Genomic DNA, 20,357 nt, shown 5'->3' with positions numbered 1-20,357 from the left:
AGAATTTTAAGGCTTCAAACATGTAAAATGGAATGAGAAACAAAAAGAAAAAATGGGCAAGGAAGATCGATACTGACGTACATAAAATGAGAGTTATATTGTCTTAGTCACGTTGATTGTATTCTATATTTACGATTCATGTGACAAATATTAACAACCTAATATAGCTTATCATAGTCTTCAAACAAGGAATGATTACTTTATACAGAAACCAGAGAAGGATTGAATTAATATAGCTTATCTATATATGTATATTTATAATGAGTAAAATTGTGTTATCAACTAATTATATTAAAATTCATTAAAACATAAATTTGTTGTTTTACCTGCTCTCATATTTTCTCGAACTATTGTCAACATGTCTTTGGCTACTTGAACCTTCGCCAAATGATCCTTGGTCATGCATTAACAATTGTTGAAATGGTGGTTGAGCAATCGGCTCTGCATAATGAGGTAGTCTAACCGTGGCAAATCCATAATTTTGAGACAATAAATTCATGTGATAACCATGTTGACCACTAATTTGAAATATATCATTTTGATTTGTTGATTTGGTCTTTACATACATTTCCAAAACATTTATGTCAATCTTATCCGCAAAGTTTTGAGGTATAACAAAAAATTGTAGCAAAGATTGATCATCATCAATTTTAAACTCAATGAACCTTATACGGTTACCTTGAATCGAACAAGGATATTTTTCCGAAATATCCATTTGAATATTTTCACTAATTGTACCCATTTTCTCATGCAATAATTCAATCAATTCAACATACTTCATTGAAGTATACATGTTAATAATCATTCTAGCACATTCAATATACCTGCATCCGTTCATTTCAGTAATTATTTCGCCACCCCAGTACAAAGCAACCATCACATTATGTTCAAAATTTGCCATTTTTATTCCTACACATAAAAATAAGTCATCTTTCTAAGTAATAAATTAGAAAAATATTTGAAAGCTATGGTAAAAATAATAACACAATATGATACATTGACTTGACTTATTTAATTCATACCATTGTAAATATTGTTTCAAAATTGGGCTACACAAACAAAATTTTGAATGAATATTGTTGGAGTGCTTAGAACATTTGTTTCAACAAGGTTCATTTTATAACCATTTGTCGTCAGTAAAAAAAGAAAAAATTAACTTTAACATAGTGTCGTAATTGATAGTCACGATTTAATGCAGAAATGTGATCAGCGATAACGTTTTATGATCTGTAAGATTCCAATGTAGCAGGATTTTATTCTTAATTTGGTGCTCCGTGATTAAATAAACATAAAAAGTAATTGACAGTTACGTTTTACATAATAAACGTGATTGTCAGTTACGTTTTATAATCTGTAAAATACAGGATTCGATTCTTTAATTGCAGAGCCCGTGACTGGATAAAACGTACTAAAATATAAAAACGTTACTTTAAGTAACGTTTTAGCTCTAAAACGTGATTCTAGATAACGAAGCATAAAACGTTATTGTCAATAACGATTTATTTCTGTTTGCTCCGTGAACTTTTGCTTTTTTTTTTCATTAAATTTTTTAAAATAAAATAAAGCATAAAACGTTACTGTGAACCACGTTTATACTAGTTTTGTAAACAAAATTAAAAACATACTATTTTGGTGAATTGATTTATAGAATGACTTATTTTGGTCAAAAGTTCAAAAATTAAATGTAGTAATTCATGCAATTACACATTCAAGTGTAACTCGAATTAAAACTTAATAACATAAATACACAACGGCGGAGATAAGGTGGCCTGCTGCAGGGGAAGGAATGAAAACAAGCTCTGCTTTCATCGTCATTGGATTTTTGTGGTTTCCGGTGAACAGAGTAGAACAAGATTATAAATTTGTGACTACTAGTCTACTACTAAGGTTGGAAGACGTTTTGTCATTTGTATTTTAAAAACAAATACTTCATATGATTAGGCAATTATGAATTCACACCGTAGAAGAAAGGATATAAATGTAATTTAAAAAATATCAAGTAAAATGATATATTTTTTAAAAGTTGTTTTTGACAATTTTCACTCTAAATTACTTGCAAAAATTTAAAATCAACTGTAATATTTTTCATATTCAAACAATATGAGACACGTTAGACTCTAAAATTGACTATAGACTAATAATAATGGGCTTGAAAATATACCATTGAATTCAAGTACATTGTTAGGTAGAGAGATGATAGGGAGCCGATTTCATTATTTATGTGTCATTGTGTGTTGAGTTATTTTGCATATTTCTTTGTGTATTATGATATTTAGAACTTCCGTTTGGTACATAAAGTGAAATGAGGAGTTGATTAGCAAGATATATTTTAGGCACTTCTTTATTAAATCAAAATTTTGACTATATTTTTGTTTATCCTTTCATTATTCTTTTTAGCTTTATTTATTTTATTAGTCACTCACTAAGTCTTTAATTTTGACTGTATTTTTGTTTATCCTTTCATTATCCTTTTTAGCTTTATTTCTTTTATTAGTCACTCACTAAGTCTTTCTTCTTTATTGATTAACTTTGCATTAATTTGATTCTGAAGTGCTTTTTCACAATCTATACTTCTCTGGATAACACTTACACTAACTCTCCGATGAGGCAACCAATTAGCATTCAAAAATTTAACCCAAAACACTTTTGTATGAAGCCAAGTCATGAAATAAATAGTAGGAAAACCGTTTTAAAATAAGTAAAGGATTGAGCCCCATAAACTCAATCAATAGTCAAAACATATGTGATAATTAACTCTTAAAAACTAAAAATCACAAAAACAAAGCTCTAAATAGTCAAGAATGAGGATGTGAGCCCGAAGCTAAAACATAATGTAACAACCTAAAGTGTTGTGTTTCAAAAGATGGAAAAGCAAAGTTAGAAGAACCCTTAACAAACTAGAGAGTAGCTCACCCTTGGATTCGATTGGTCACACTTCCTTCAACTCAGTCCTCGTATGAACCGCTTGATCATGCCATGTACTCAACAAGAAGAGAACAAGTGCAGTATCTATACATAACTATAGTATACCGATAGGATCATACGGTCTATTCTAAACTCTGAATATAAACAAACAACTACAACATAATAAACATAGGTTAACACGCATAACAACAATCACGAATACAGACTCTCAGTCGCAATATATTGATTCGACTCATATCTAAAACATGTCCCACATGATCACAACATACCCAGTCCTATCATGAAATCCACACACAAACTATTAGTGTACGGTGTGGTATAGAGCTAACTAGCATTAGCATTTATATCAATATCGTATTCGAGTCAACTGCTAGTATTTTTGTACCATCGTGTCACCCGAGCCAACTAGAAATCATAAACAACATGCATAATCACAATCATAATGAACAATAACACTTGAAACCACATAAAGTAATCAAGTAATTCATTGCATAATATTATCAATATGGTGTCCTTTCATATCATTCTCTATGTTTTTTCCAACATGCATCGCACAAGTGATACTACAAAGTAGTAGACATTCATGCATACATAACTTCAAAAAAACACAACCATCACCTACCACGAATCAAGCATCTTAAAAATTCTAAAGAACCTGAGTTTTCCCCTTGTTCAATAACTTTGAGTAAGTACACTTGGACTGAAATTATCTTTTATCATGTATGTGGATTATTAGGTCGATTACCTGATTGCACTTGTCTCATATTCATCTCTATAGCGTCTTTTCAAGGGCTATCAAAAAAATGTCTCGAGGAATAGTTAAACGAACAAGAGATAATAACAGAATAATTGTGTGCAATGGTAAACCTAATACTTATGTGCCCGAGCGCCCTCTCTCTTCAGTACCCTCTCTCTCTTTTGCAGAATGATATGCAACAATAATAAAATACAACAACCAATGAAAAATGACCTAATATTCCTAAATCGTAACTCAATCGTAATCACATGCCAATTCATGATCATTCTATCATACCTATAGATTTCTTCACCATGAAATCAAGTCAAAACCCTCTCCAAGAATAATATCCTAGATTCTTAAGGCTTAAGAATAAACTAACAAGATTGCAAAATAATGAACTTAACTTTATTGACAAACTTAATGGATCAAGTGAGTAGAAATTACCCTAACTTGCTTTTTTCAAATCCAAGAATAGTGTTGCAGAAAATAAGAGGTTTTTGTTATAAAATCAAGCTCATAAGAGATATAAATATAAAGAGATGAAGACAAGAGAAGTAAGATGGAAGATAAGACTTTTTTCTTATTCAAGTATATATAACTTTCATATATCTATATTACAATAGTGAATGAACAACCCTATTTATAGAGTGAGAAACCACTCCAAAGGTCACCATATTAAGTATCATAATAAATAGATACATTCTTATCCAAAAAGGTTCATGTAACCTAGTGAATATGAATGGTTGTTCATGTACCAACCTTATGGACTATCCACTCATTCAATAAATTTATAACACTCCCCCTTGGATGTCCATAGATAATGTGCCTCGTTAAAAACCTTACTAGGAAAAACCCTGTGGGAAAAAATTCTAGTGAAGGAAAAAGAGTACACATATCTTTTGATACGCACCATTTGTTGCCTCATTAAAAACCTTGCCAGGAAAACCCAGTGGGAAAAAACCTCGATCAAGGGAAAAAGAGTGCAATGCGTATTGTACTCCCCCTGATTTAAACATCACTTAATTTCTTGTGATGATGTCTCCAATCTTCGTACATTGTGGTTGGTATATTCTTTTTTAAAGAAAAATCACACATTTCTTGAATATGGTGTGTCATTTATCTCAACCAAACACACTTTCAACTTGCTTCATGGAGGACTTTTATTTCTGCATAGCAACATTTGTTTGCTTCATTGATCGCCAGGATATTATTGTGCCTCCACATGAATACACATAGCGTGGTTGAGATAGAGCTTTATACGGATCAGATAAATATTCTGCATTTGCGTAACCAATCAATTTTGTCTTTGATTCCTCGGGATAGAATAAACCCATAACTATGGTCCTTCGAGGATATTCAATCATGTGCTCAACACCATTTCAATGTCCTTTTATCGGGGAGAAAATGAATCTTGCCAGTAAATTTACTGCAAAACAAATATCTGGAATAATATTGTTAGTAAGATGCCCTAGTGCCCTGATTGCACCAAGATAAAGTTTCATCACCAAGAAACTCTCATCCTTCTTTTGAGATCAAACTGAATCATCATTTATGTCAAGTGATCTCATAATCATTGGGGTACTCAATGAATGCGATATATCCACATAAAATTGCATCAAAATTTTTCAGTGTATGTGCACCGTTAGACAAATATTTTATTTGTCAAATTAACAATCTGTAGGTCAAGACAAAATTTTGTCTTACCAAGGCCTTTTCATAAAAATACAAGGACAATTAGGGTCATTCTTTTGTACCCTTTTTCTTCCTTGACTATTTCAATCCATATAAGAATTCTTGAAGCTTTATTGGATAAGTTTCTTTCAAACTCTTATATGCTTCAGACACCTCGATTGTTTCAAGGATTTTCATATAACCTTCATTGTCTAGCTAGACATTACAATTATTCATTTACATGCATTCAAGTTTTCATATGTTGCCAGATCAAAACAAACCTCATTTCATCCACCAAAGGAGAAAACATCTCCACTAATGTCAGGATTTTTGCGATAAACCTTTATGCCCCAAGGCACAAACCGTATTTGATATCTTACGGTTATACTATCGCATAATAATTTATTTGTACCCCACTGACATTATATCTTGATTTATGGACTACCAGTCCAAAATGTCACTTTTCTAAGTGAAACAAAATATACTTGAATTGTGCATTTTACTTGGCCAACCATTTATCTGTCCTCACTATATGACAGATTTGAATTCAAGATCCTCATCACAATTATATCATTGAGCGCTACCTCATATCAAAGATACCGTCGACGGTTATTTGATATCGATTCCAACAAGACATAACTTATCGAGATCTCTTCATTTTTCATTATTTCAGGTACCTGAACCTTTTTCAAGATTTTATGAAGTGTTATGTCAATGTGCTCTTTTATAGCACTTGCCTCATTATCATGACCATATTGATCATTTGCTCCTTCCTTCTACAAGGAATTTTATATTTGGAATCGATTGGTCTATTACGCTTCCGGCATATCATAGACTCTGTACTTCAAGGACTTCACATTGGAGCATTTGCAGCTGAATTATATCATAGGGTCAGTGCATTCATCTGGCAACTGATTTGCAACATTATGCAACTAAATTATCCCTTGAACTATAAGTTCACATATTTATTTTAACGAGGATCTAGATAATTCATAATTAACCTCACACATAATTTTCAGCTGTCAATCATCTCTCCCCCTAATGTTAGAAAATCTAACATTCATTCCAAAAGTTCATCTTTGTGCGTGGTGGAGTAATTAAAATCATAACTGCACATTCAACATTTTAGATGAAAATTATATGGTTCCTCACCCTGAACCAATTTTAATGGGGAAACCTTGTTGGTTTGATGCATACATGTGTTGCTACATGTTAAACAAAATTATCTCATACCAAATCATATTTGGGAGTTTTGTTCTCATAACCATGATTTGGCTATAATTGGAGGCATACAATTTCTGCTAAAATCAACCAGCATTATCAATATAATTTCATAGTTTGGAACTATTCTCTTAATTTTAACAATTTGAGCAAACAACCTTACAAAAACCAATTTGTAAGTTGACAACAAAATACATGTGACCATCGCATAGATGCATCAATCATATAGTTGCAAATGATCCACATGACAGGTGAACGGGCCCATATTCACCCTTTTATATGTTCCAAAAAATTTTAGGGGATTACAGTCCCGACCTTAGCTGGTACAATGATCATTTTATCAAGAGAACAAGCAACACAAGAGAATTCTTGAAGAATCTTTATTTCTTCATCATATAAATCATCTGAATTCTCAATCACATTTGCATTACATTTAATCGGAATGGTCAACCAGTCATGCCAACTGATCTTTATTTTAGTACACTTATAATTTACTTTTACATGTGATTTCGTCAGCATGTACATGTTTGTATGGAACAAACAAGAGGAAAAGTGGGGTAATCTTTTACATAAACATTATAACCCTTTTCGATTGTAGTGATTTATAGTCTCAATATTTATTTTCATTCATCCGAAACTTAAAAAGTTTCTTTTGAGACTTACTACAACCCCAATATTATTCCTCTGATAATAGCACAACTCGTTAGAGCTTACAATTAATTTTGTGTACTATCACATATTGCATGACAACATCCCTATGGTGGGCATCTCCTTCAAGGAGGAAATTATATTATTATTTCATTGTCAAAATCATTACGAGCAAGACGTCTTTCTTGCTTTACTTTTGTTGTACCATAGGTACACAACCAATGACAAATTTGTATTGCCACACAATAATGACCACAATCCTTATAGGCAAAAACTATTTCTTTCTTTTGCCCTTTCGGTAGTTCATACCATAGTGACATATAAACCGTACAATACAATTAGCCATTTCTGCCAAATAAAATTTATTTCCTCTCAAATCTGCCGTAAAGATGAGAAGTGACATGTATCATTTTTTCTCAAACCTTCCATAGAGGTGAGTTGTGACATATATCCAACCCATAATGATTTTATCACATCTGGACCCATTCTCTTATAGAATGGTCGAGCATTCACGATACTCATAACAAGTCACATTCTCTTCAAGGATTGGACTAATTATTTATATGTACTTCATAAATTTGCATTATAAGCACATTGTCATGGCTTTAAAATTCATCATATTTCCATGACACACCTCAACATCACTTTGAAAGATCAAGTGTACCATCACTTTATCTTCTTGTCTTTTGATGGAGGATTTATAAATTATTGGGTCGATAACATTCACAAGTCCAATGTCCTTTCATACCATTTTGATAATGAAAACTGCCTTCACATTTTGAAGGACTATTTGGAGAACCCATAGTGTTCTTCCTTTTATAATTACCACAATGATGACTATCATATTTATGTCCCTCCACGCCCTTATTCATATCATTAATCATTTGTCATCTTTCAGACTAACATTCACTGCTACCACATTCGTATGATTGAATGGAGCAAGTTAACAGGCGGATTTCAGAGTTATTACATGTTGCTACCACATTCTTTTCAAGGAATGAAGCAAATTCAATAGAACGAATTTCAAGACTTTTCATCAAAGCCTAGTCATCATTATATCATCATTATGGTGCATTGACTCAAACTCAATGTCTTATCCATATAAGGCGTTTTACGCCATAATTCTATGGGACTTGAACCCAATCACGGTGCATCAAAACTCAAATTGATGTCTTACCCTTTTGGTGCGATAGAACTTGAATCTATCGTCTTATCCTCAAATATTTTTCATTATGGTGCATCCGGACATTAACCTGATGTCTTACCCTTTTGGTGCGATGAAACTTGAATTCATCGTCTTACCCTTAACCAACGGTATAATAAATCGAAGTACAACATGACTCATCCTTTGAGTCTTTCAAAACAATCAAAATAACATTCAAATTCATGCTATTAAAATTTTATACCTTCTTCTATTTAAGAAATTTTGTATAGCATGTCATATTCAACCAATAGTAGTATATGTCTTCGGTTCCTGATAATTGTTAGTGACTGAATACTATTTTATTCTAAATCATAAAAATATTCTAGAAAATACATACCTGATTTTATGCATATAATACTTTGATCTTCATAACGAGATCAACCAAAACATGAGTTAAAGAAAAAGTAAAACTCAATCTTAATTGGCTAGAGACTCGTGCTGATAACGTGTTATAAAATCAAGCTCATAAGAGATATAAATATAAAGAGATGAAGACAAGAGAAGTAAGATGGAAGATAAGACTTTCTTCTTATTCAAGTGTATATAACTTTCATATATCTATATTACAATAGTGAATGAACAACCCTATTTATAGAGTGAGAAATCACTCCAAAGGTCACCATATTAAGTATCATAATAAATAGATACATTCTTATCCAAAAAGGTTCATGTAACCTAGTGAATATGAATGGTTGTTCATGTACCAACCTTATGGACTATCCACTCATTCAATGAATTTATAACAGTTTTGAAATTTTTTCTACATAAAATCCTGACTTATCCCGCTAGGGCAACCCAACCGACTATATTAGTTGTCATTTCCGTAATAGTGCCTGCACATGCCCTTTATAGCGGCTTGTCACCCGCTATAATGGATTGCAAGATTTTCAAAGACTCAAAAACTCCTGAAAAATCTATTTTTTGCAACATACCTTCGACCCTTGACGTCCCAAACTATCTCATTCATGTAACACCCTAAAAATGAACTCGGTTAAACTAGATCATGACATAAGGTCTTAAAATGGTGATTTATAGTGTTAAGAGGCAGTGTGTTAAGTTTGGTGGCCAAATATCCAAGACGTTCGAAAGTTATCCTTGAGACGTACTTGTGTGTTCTAGTATGCCTTTGCATGTTTTAAATGGTGTTTGGTGTTCAAATTGATATGAAAGGTTCCTAACATATAGATGAGGGTATTTCGAGTTGAAACTTTCGGGCGTGACTCCCCAAGGACCACCCCAAGGATCCTTGAGGAGGACCCAAACTTGGGCTTGAGTTCTGCCAATACAGCCCCCAACCAACGAGTGCCAAATGACGCCCCGTCGTCCAAGGCATGATCCGTCAATGGGGGTCGTTGCTCCAAACTTAGTGGTGGGAGATTAAGCCCCCAAAATGCAATCTCTGACGAGAACGAAGACTTGCTAGTACGGCTCATCGTCTGGTCGACGGATCGTAGGTAGCCTTCGTCGTTTGACACCTGCAATTTTCTGCAGGTGTCTCAGCTGAGTGGGGGGCTTTTTGATAAATTCACCTAGCATCTAAATAATATATTGGGGTGTTACTTAAGGTGTTTTTGGATATTTTAAGTCACTTTATAAGTCTAGAACCTATAGTTGAGTTCATTATTTCAAAATCAAAACCCACGACCCCAAATAGAATTCTCTAGAACTACATTGAAACATGAAGCAAGGTTGAGGCTAGGTGCTTAATTTCTCCATTGAATCTTCATCTATTTCGTGGATAATCTTCATTGAGGTATGGTGTTTCATCCTTGAATCTTCCTTCTGTGTTTCATCCTTGAATCTTCCTTCTTCAAGGAGCCAAACTTCAAAGGCTTTTTCTAAGACTTTCTAAAAGCATGAACTTCTATTTTGACTTCTAGCCATGTGTTCTTGCATAAAATGGTTTGAATCAATGATTTATGTTACAATTGATGTTAATTGAATGATTTTAGATAAAAAAATTTATGAACCCATGCAATTCATGAAATTTTGGCTATAATATGAGTGATTTAATCATGACTTAATGTTAATGAATTCTTGTGTAGATTCCATTAGACTATTGAATTGTCTAAAGATCATGATAGGATTCTATATAGGCTGCCTTAATTTGATTATTTTCATATTTTATCTTGTTGTATCATTGTATGATTTGATTATTGATTTAGAATGATGTGTATGGCTAGTGGTAAGAGCCTTTGTGAAGTATTTGATTTAGAAGGTTAAAGATTGGTGGCGTTGGTGATGGAATGGTGGTAAGATGACCTAATCTTTCTATTTAGTATAGAATTGTTATTCAATTGTGATGATTGGTATGGTCCACTTATGGTGGCGGTGTTTATGTGTTATAATTGTGATGAATATGACATTGTCGGCATTATTATGAAAATTGTGATGTTATTACGTTGTAGCTTGTATTGGTGATCAATGTGAAGGATTATGTGGTACAGGTGTATATGTAAAGTGAAAGCATGAGTTATTCTATGTAGCTATAGTAGACTATGATGATTTCTTTATATGTGTATACTTGATGTTGAAGTATGATTCTTTCTAATTGACTATATGAGTCTTATGATGGACTATGTTGATGTTTCTATAGGAATGAATAGGGTGACTTGTAGTAGACTTAGTTGTCCCTAGGTGCTACTTGAATGTTGTTGTACATGTGATAAGATGATAATGTATGTTTTGATTGGTAGACCTATGTCCCTTTACTTGATACATAAAGAATATGAATATGAACATCTTGACTTAGTAGAATTAAGCACCTTTGTCATGTATGTGTATGAATGAATGTTGAATAAAAGTCTAGGATAGGTAGACCCAAGATGTTTCCTTTATAAGGATGACTAATATAGGACCTTGAATATGTAAAGAAGGTCAATAACTTGGAACCTTCAATATAGAATGTTATGATATCCTTGAAGTTGAAAGCTGTAATATTATCCTTCTTGTATGAATGATGGACTTAGGGATAGGTTGGCTGGAGAGGGATGAAACCATCTCTAAGAAAATCATTGAACTATCCTTGTTGACCATTGAGTAGCAGCCCTAGTGGACCCATCCTTGGTATTGTGATTGAACTTACTCTATTAGAACATGGCTAGCACCGAAATAATATGTTTGTGGTAGTGGCTCTACTTGAGAAGGAGACTAGAGTAAAAAGAAATCCTTGATATTCCTTAACAATGTGCATACATGGGATGTGTCTTAGTTCTACCCTTGGCAAGTAGAACACCCTCCATCGGAGTAAGGTAGACTCCAGATTCCATGTCTAGCTAGTACGGTCTATGTCGTTTAATGTATATTCTCATCACGTGGTATGCATTCTAGTATTGGAGAAGTTCTATAACGTGTAGGTAGTGGAACGTGACGCTATCTATACATGACACGAGTAGACTTTGAAGATGTTAGGATGTCATTTCCCTAGGTCTTCTTCAAGACCATTATGTGAAGTCCTCTAAATATTTAATTGTATCTTAATTGAATTAATGAATGATTATGACTTAAGCTAATGTATGTTGAACAAGAAAAACCCTATCTAGGGTAGCTTTGAGGATTTCTTAGGTAGGCTTGGAGAGGGTGTATGGGCGGTCTCTCCATGTCTTACTCAAGTGAGTCTTAGAGTAACCTTGGGTAAAGAGTATAAGTAATGAAAAGGATATAATCTTATCCTAGGTAGTCTTAAGGATTATTTAGGTGTGCTTGAAGAGGGTGTATGTGCGGTTTCTTTTTGTCTTACTTAAGTAAGTCTTAGGATGACCTTTGGTAGGATGGTTATACATTTATATGGTTTGAAGTGATGTTAATGCTATATTGTGGATTACTTGGAATATGTCTTATATGTGTGTATGTTAGACTTGTAAGTGGTTTATCATACTTGTTTAATGAGGTTTTCTCCAAAAGAGCATGAGAGCATACTTTAAAGCAAATGTCCTCTTTGCATGGTTTTATTGCATATCACCGTACTTAGTGCATTCAAATGTACTAATTCGATATATTGTCTTATCTTTAAAGGTGTAGGTGGCAAGTGAGGAGGTTATTGGGAGCAAGCTTGGAAATAGCATCCTTTCAAGCAAGTTTTGGTATGTCCTCAATTGAATCGAGGATATAGCTATGTTTTAGCTTTTATTTTCAAAAGACATTGTATTAGACTTTGATATTTTCTATTTCGTTGAAATATGGGCCGTGACCCAAGATATTCGTGTGTCTACGATGTCTACAAGGAACTTAGTATTCCCTATGTTTTTTATGAAAGAGATATTGAGCTATGGTTCTATCGTTGTGAAAAGTTTTAATTCCGCATTACTTTTCATATATACATATGTGATGAATGATGTCTAAGGGCTTGTGCAAGACCTCTGAGAGGTCGAGTACGCCGTCTGGCGACTTGAAGGATGCCCTATCTTCTAGGATGTACTTTGGGTCGCGACAACGCCAAATTTGATTCTGAGAGTTTTACCCGTCTGAATTCGATTCTATAATCCTATGGGTTCCTTAGTGTCTTCGCTGCTAGGTATTATAAAGCAGGCCTAGAAATTTCACCCCACATATCCCCAAATGGACCTAGACCTCCCCTCGCTCAGATTATGTCTGAGACTGACTTAACTTAGAATCTTAACTCTCAACCCAAAAAGTTTTTTGGTCTGATTTCTTTCACCATTGACTTATCCGTAACAACCAAGATGGATGTTAACCTAGTGTAATTTAAAGTTTAAAAAACTTATGAGTAAAGGAAATAGAAAAAGGTGAAATAATGGGAATTGATTTAAATAAATGTAGTGCTGATTGGTGCCCAAATAAGGACGTTTCAAGCATATTAATAGCTATAAACGAAATTCAAATGGAGGCCTTACCTTTAAAAAGTAAATAAATATATTTTCTTATGAAGTTTATTCTTCCAGATCTTTGAGTTTCAGAATTGTTAATTTTTTTATAATTGATTTCCTTTTTAAAAAATTGAACTAATAATACAACCAATCAATTTAATTTTTACTGTTGATTTGCCAAACATTTTCTAATAGTTCTCTTCTTTCATCTGAAAAAGAAAAACCATTTTTAAATTTTAAATGGCACTTACTTATATTTATGTTTATTATTTTCAAAAGAGTAAGTTATGTTTCCAAAAAACAATGATAAGATTGAATCTTTGTCTCCATGATAAGAACTGTGATTTGTGATGGACAGTCGATTTTGTGTGTCTACTATTTGCTTTGCCACCTCCACAATGGATAGTAGATACAAGGTGATTCATCCCAGGAATAGGAATGGATACTTTTTTTTTTTTTTTTAATAATAACACTTCTTTTAAAAAAAAATATTTTTCAAGTTTTTCTTAATAGGCAAAGTAATTAATATACTTAATATAAAGTTATTTTGAGATGCAAAATTATTATTTCTTATATGGAAAATTTACTTTTTCTATAAATAGTATTTCTTAGTTTCAATTTATTATCTAGTTTTGACTTCATATCGAGTTTGAAGTAAAGTAGTCATCTGTTTCAATTTAATTGTCTAATTTTAACTTGACAGAAAATTCCTAACATATATATATATATATATATATATATATATATATATATATATATATATATATATATATATATATATATATATTACTACTATATACAAGAGTGGTGAGAGGACGACCAAGGGTATACTTGTCATTTTACATTAACAAATGAACAAATTTCATTTCCAAAAGAAGAAGGGCAAATATGTAATTTCACATTTAAAAAGGACAAATTTTAATTTCAATAGTAAGATTTTATAGGTCCATTTCTCTTCCACCTTTGCAGAACATCGGTCTTTATTCAAACAAAAAAGTTCAATTCATTCCTAGCACAAAGACTTACTCAAACATGATTCTAAAGCATAATTTCTTCCAACTCTCTCCTTTCAACAACCATTAATCGATTTGCAATTCAAAACTTCAGGTATGTTTTCTTTCATTGGTAAAAAATGGTCTCAAACCCATTTGCGATTTTAAGATAGATTTCTGTAGATATGCAAGTCAAGAGTATAGAATACTCGAGAATGTAGCTAGTTTAGTAGAAGTATCGTTAAAGTTCTAGATTTTTTACTTTTCTGCTTTATATTTTTTCCAGTTTCATCAGCTTCAAATATAATATGTACCTTCTAAGAGAAAAGATGAGATACGAATGATGTGTGCTTAATTTAAGGCGTTTCTTGATTCTACTAGAGTATTCTAGAGAACGACAGGCAAACCAACAGGCATTTTCTTCAGTACTAGCTCTCAAGGAGGTGGCGAAGAGACTACCACGTTAGTTCCTTCTTTGAATTCAATGTGCGATTTAAAATAAGCTATATATTCTTATATATGAATACAGATGATTTTAGTAAAATTAAATGGCTATTGATCTGCAGATATGAAACCCATCTTAAGATAAAAATTATTGATAAAAATTTTTATATCAACAAACTTCTTGCTTCAATGAGTTTTATAAAATTAAATGTTTATTGATCTGCAGATATGAAACACATTTTAAGAGAAAAATTGTTCATAAAATTTTTTATATCTACAAACTTCTTGCTTGATCTTCTTGAACTGAATTTTAATTTCTGATATGTTCTTTCATTTTGTCTGAATCTCAAAATCTCTAACAAAAGAAATTTGAATAATAATTTTAAGTATAATTATTATAATAAATAAATAAATATGAAACATAGAGATGTATATGTACAAGAAATGTTTATAATTTTTTTTTCTTTCTAGATTAATATTTAAATTTAAAAAAAAATAGGGGAAGTGGTTATAATAATTATATGAGATGGACTACAACAGTAAAAGGGATACATGTCTTAAAGAAAATATACATTGTTCTACACAATTACAAATGGAGTGGTGTAGGCTCCTGCTTTTTAGGCTTTTAGCAGTGGTGTAGACTACTATTTTTATTTTTCAGGCTTTTAGCAAAGATTGTTTCTCCTTTTTTTATTTTATATATATCTTAAAAAAATTTTAAATTGAATTTTAATTTCTGATATATCCATTCATTTTGCCTGAATCTCAAAATCTCTAACGAAAAACAATATGAATAATAATTTATAATTATAATTATTATAATTAATAAATAAATAAATATGAAACATAGAGATGTATATGTACAAGAAGTGTTTATAATTTTTTTTCTTTTTGAATTAATATTTAAATTTAAAATTAAAAAAAGGGAAGATAGAGGAAGTGGTTATAATAATTATATGAGATAGAATACATCAGTAAAAGGAAGACGTGTCATAAAGAAAATATATATTGCTTTACACAATAACAAATGGAGTGGTGTAGGCTCCTGCCTGCTTTCATTTTTAGGCTTTTAGCAATGGTGTAGGCTACTGTTATCATTTTTAGGCTTTTAGCAAGACTGTTCTTTCTTTTTTTTATTTTATATATAATTTTATTATTATTATTATTTTATTATAAGGGGATCCAATATTTACCTACCCATTATTTTTTTATCACGTGGTTGAATATTTAACACATAATGAAATATCTTCTATGGTGAGAAGAGAAAAGAAAAATGAAGAGTTATTTAAAGGTTGGATGAAAATACATCGATGATGATCCAGAAGATCCAAGCGTGATAGATGCATTTGTTTTTATCTAATTTTATACGGTATGTAAATATATGTAATTAGTATTCCCACATATAGAAATGTTAAACTACGTAAGTATCTCACTTCAACATTCAGCAGTATGATATTCACATGAATATATTATGAACAAATTTGGCAGCTAAAATATGTTCGAATTACTAATTTTTCTCATTGAAATATTAATTTTGTTTGTTTAATATGCAACACATTAAATTTAGGTCCATTATAAATACCTATAATGCTCCCAACTACAGCATTAGCTGAAAGCATGTCTACAAGCACGGAGCAGTATTATGCATATAGATTCAGCAACTCCTAAATGTTAGTTCCTAATTTGTTAACATTCAACTACTCTTGATGTTCAGTTTCTTCATACTGTCAATTTGCTTAATAAACAGTGCATTTGTTTTGTGAACAAAATGCTATTTAACCATGTAATGTTGTAAAGTATGCTAATAGTTCAATACAAAACAGTCATCTAATGTTGTGAAGTATGGTAATAGTCCAATACAAAACAGTCAAGCAGAGCTGATACCTGCACTTTGATATATAGTGTCCTTAATTCAAAGACGAAATTATCATTTTTACATCTTATTGTTTCAAATCAAAATGTACAAGGGAAGTGACCACAATGTTTTATGGCTAACATGTATTCGTATGTATGAAAGTAATTCCCAATTGAAGTTTTAGTATTGAAGGGGATTTTCACCTTGCTTAAGAAATCTTGGTGAAATGGTAAATCAAATAAAAGTAAATGACGAGACTCGACTGATAACGTATTATAAAATAAAGCATGTGTCGTAAAATAAGATAATAACAAATGTATAAAATATTAAACGTTGAGCCCGTGCTTAGCACGGACAACGGTCATCTAGTATATATATATTCAATTCAACATGTAATATTTTATTATTGCAAATAAATGGAACCCCTCAAATCAGTGGTCCAAGGTAAGTGCCTTACACATAAAGCCTCCCCTTAATATGGACACGTTGAATCTTCATGAGTTTAGAAAAATAACAAAAATATTTGGATATGTATTTGACGAAATAATCTTTTGGCGGAAGCGTGGAAAATCTAGTAAAAATGGAGATTGATTTCTACATATTTTGAAGTCTATGCAATTGCCAATTAGCAAAATTATTCGGAAAGAAATGTGGATGAGATTTACTTGGACTATAATTTTATAATTGACAATAGTGATATACACCAAGTCAAGCAACCATCAAGAATAATGAAAGAACAACTTGCACTTGAAAATTCCTTTGATGACAATTTTAATGAAGGCTGATTTATATAATGACAGGTTAGTCAATATGCCATGAAAAAGGCAGGACCAAAGTATTATGGGTGAAATAGAGTTTCTTACTTGCCGTCTGGACATGTGATATGAAATTATAATATGAAATCGTGATATGATATCATAATATGAAATCATAAGATAAAGTTGAAGTTTTATTTGGACATGCGATATAGAATTTTTGTATTGTGTATTTTCACATAAACATAAGAATCTCATAAGTTATAAAAACTATTAAAATGATACTAATTATTTATTTAATATTATCAAATAAATAAAAATATTAATAAAATCACATAATAAATTATTATAAATTTATTTGTTCACCAATTAATTACCTTTTTCATCTGACTTTAATTGATAAAATTTTAATTGCATAAAACAATATTGAACATAAATTGTACTATACTAGTGTATTAGTATTTACTATAATTCTCCCACATAGACGGAAAATCTTCTCACATTAAACTTTCATTTCTCGATCAGATGACTGAGAAGACGAATTAACTTTGTTACTTTGAATCATTAGTTGGTCAATATCATTCACAACTATATTCTCATGCTCATATACCATAAATATTTCATTACTTTTTTTGTACTATCGCAAATAATTTTAAAAAGTAATGATGTGATTATTAATTTTATTTACATATAAAATAAATGGTTATTTGATATAAATGTGGAATTTTTAAAAACAAAATGTAAATTTTTGTATTTGAAAAATCTCAAATCATGATATGAAATTTTTAAATCATAATTTTTTTTTTGGAGAATATGGTATTCAATCTCATGATATGAAATCATGAGATGGAATAAGCGTGAAATCACATATCCAAACGTTGATTCTATCTCATGATTTTCTATCGTGATATGATATCGAATGGTCAAACGCTTACTTAGTGTTGAAATAAAGAGAAAGATAACAACCATTTTGCTCTCGCTCTCCCTCACCTTTATAGCTATTTTGGTTTGTGTATTTATATTAAAGAAAAACAATACAAACACAAACATATTTGTATCATAATGAATACAAATTAAGAGAAGAGTGGTGAGCGAGATTGAGAGAGGGAGTAGAGAGGATTATAGTTTGCATTTATTTTGCATTATATTATATATTTATTTTATATCAATTGTATTCAAAATACAACAAATTCTATTTTGTATTTTATTTTTGTATTGTATTGTGTATTTACTTTGTATTAGTTGTATTTGAAATACATCAAATACAATTGTATTCATCCTCTCTTTGATTGGATACAAATACAATTGTTACAAAGTATGAATGCATATTGTATTCGTATTAACATAAATGCAATTGATACAAAAAATATAAAATACAAAATACAATTGAAATAAAATACAAAACTTTCGTTTATATTTGATTGAATATAAGTGATACATAAAAAGTTTGAAAGTATTTTTTTCTTATGGGCAACACACACACACACACACACAAAGAGAGAGAGAGAGAGAGGAGGGCAGGAGAGAAGATGAGAGAGGAGAGGGCAAGAAAGCGGGAGGAGAGGCAAGGGAGAGAGGGGACTGAGTGAGAGAGAGACAGAGAGGAGATATATACAATAAAATAACTATTCACAATAAATATAACATTACTTCGTTAATATAAAAATATCCAAAAATCACAGAAAGTATACATTAATTATACAATATGATTTGTCAAAAATCATAAGAAAGTATACATTGATTATACATGATCTACACATTGAGGATACATTCAAAAAACTAAAATATAACTTAAATATACATGAAGTATATTCTGACTATTCATTTTGAATCAACTCAAAATCACCTTAAATAATACCAAATTTGAATATGCAATCCTCTGGATAATTTGAACCTTTTCATATATAATTTGTTCGAAACGATTGATCACTAAGATTCACAATAGTTTGCAATATTTGTAACGACCTGTTTAGTCGTTTTGAGCAGAAGATTTTATTTTCGGAAAAACTGGCTGAGACGACGGATCCCACGACGGACCGTCATAGGCACGACGGACCGTCGAGGGGGTCTCGTTCCAAAACACTTAGAATTCTCAAATTTGGGTACTGAAATCGACTCTCTGAACTTCGTGACGAGGTGGCAGGACGGACCATCACAGGCATGACGGGCCGTCACAGACTCTTTAATAAATCGAGTATCTGAACTTTGTGACGGAAGCAGCAGGACGGACCGTCGCAGGCACGACGGACCGTCACAGCCTGCGTAACCCTGACTGGGTCGGATTTCTGTTTAATATTTTAAGGGGCGTTTTGGACTATTCCTGCTTATAATTATAAAGTTAGTGGTTGAATATTAATAATCCAATTTCTTGAGGGTTAAAGGAGATAACCTTAAATTAATTGGTGGGTTACTTTTGTCATCTTTTATACTTAATTATATGCTAATTAGGGTAAAAGAAAAAGGGTTTGAATAAGAAAGATAGAAAGAATAGAGAGAAGAGGGAGAAACGATCGAGAGAGAGAGGAACGAAGAAGAAAGCAAAGATTTTGAGGATTAGCTTGCTTGATCACAATTCTTCGGTGGAGGTAGGTTATGGTTTTTATGCTATTTGATAGTAAACTCTTAATAGCGAATGATATGTATTGGGTAGTATTGTAAAACCCTTCTATATGCTTAATTGTGTGTTTGCATGATGTGATGATATAACTGTGATGAAATAAGCATGATGAAGCTATTGAATCCTAAATCTTGAAAACCTCTTGCTAATGATGATGCCTTGGTATAAAAGAAGGCCTGATGAACTAAAAGAATGAGGTTAGGGGATCGGGTGTCACGAACCGACACGTAGTAATAGGGGATCGGGTGTCACGAACCGACACGTAGTAATAGGGGGATCGAGTGTCACAAACCGACACGTAGTAATAGGGGGATCGGGTGTCACGAACCGACACGTAGTATTAGGGGGATCGGGTGTCACGAACCGACACGTAGTATTAGGGGATCGGAGTGTCACGTTCCGACACGAGAGGAATAAAGAGAGTGAATCTTGAATTATGGTAATATACTCAGATTTAATG

General features: G+C 31.8%; 1 long non-coding RNA gene across 1 annotated transcript; it reads left to right on the top strand.

Annotated features, from left to right (window-relative positions):
- Nucleotides 1-14,199: 14,199 nt before the first annotated feature.
- Nucleotides 14,200-14,586, top strand: LOC104648426 (uncharacterized). Its single transcript, XR_002028128.3, has 2 exons — nucleotides 14,200-14,341; nucleotides 14,513-14,586. It is a non-coding gene; the product is annotated as an uncharacterized lncRNA (long non-coding RNA).
- The last annotated feature ends 5,771 nt before the right edge of the window (nucleotides 14,587-20,357 follow it).

This window comes from Solanum lycopersicum, chromosome 7 (assembly GCF_036512215.1).
Source record: "Solanum lycopersicum chromosome 7, SLM_r2.1".
Classification (NCBI taxonomy): Eukaryota; Viridiplantae; Streptophyta; class Magnoliopsida; order Solanales; family Solanaceae; genus Solanum; species Solanum lycopersicum.
This window is presented reverse-complemented; position numbering and strand designations above follow the sequence as displayed.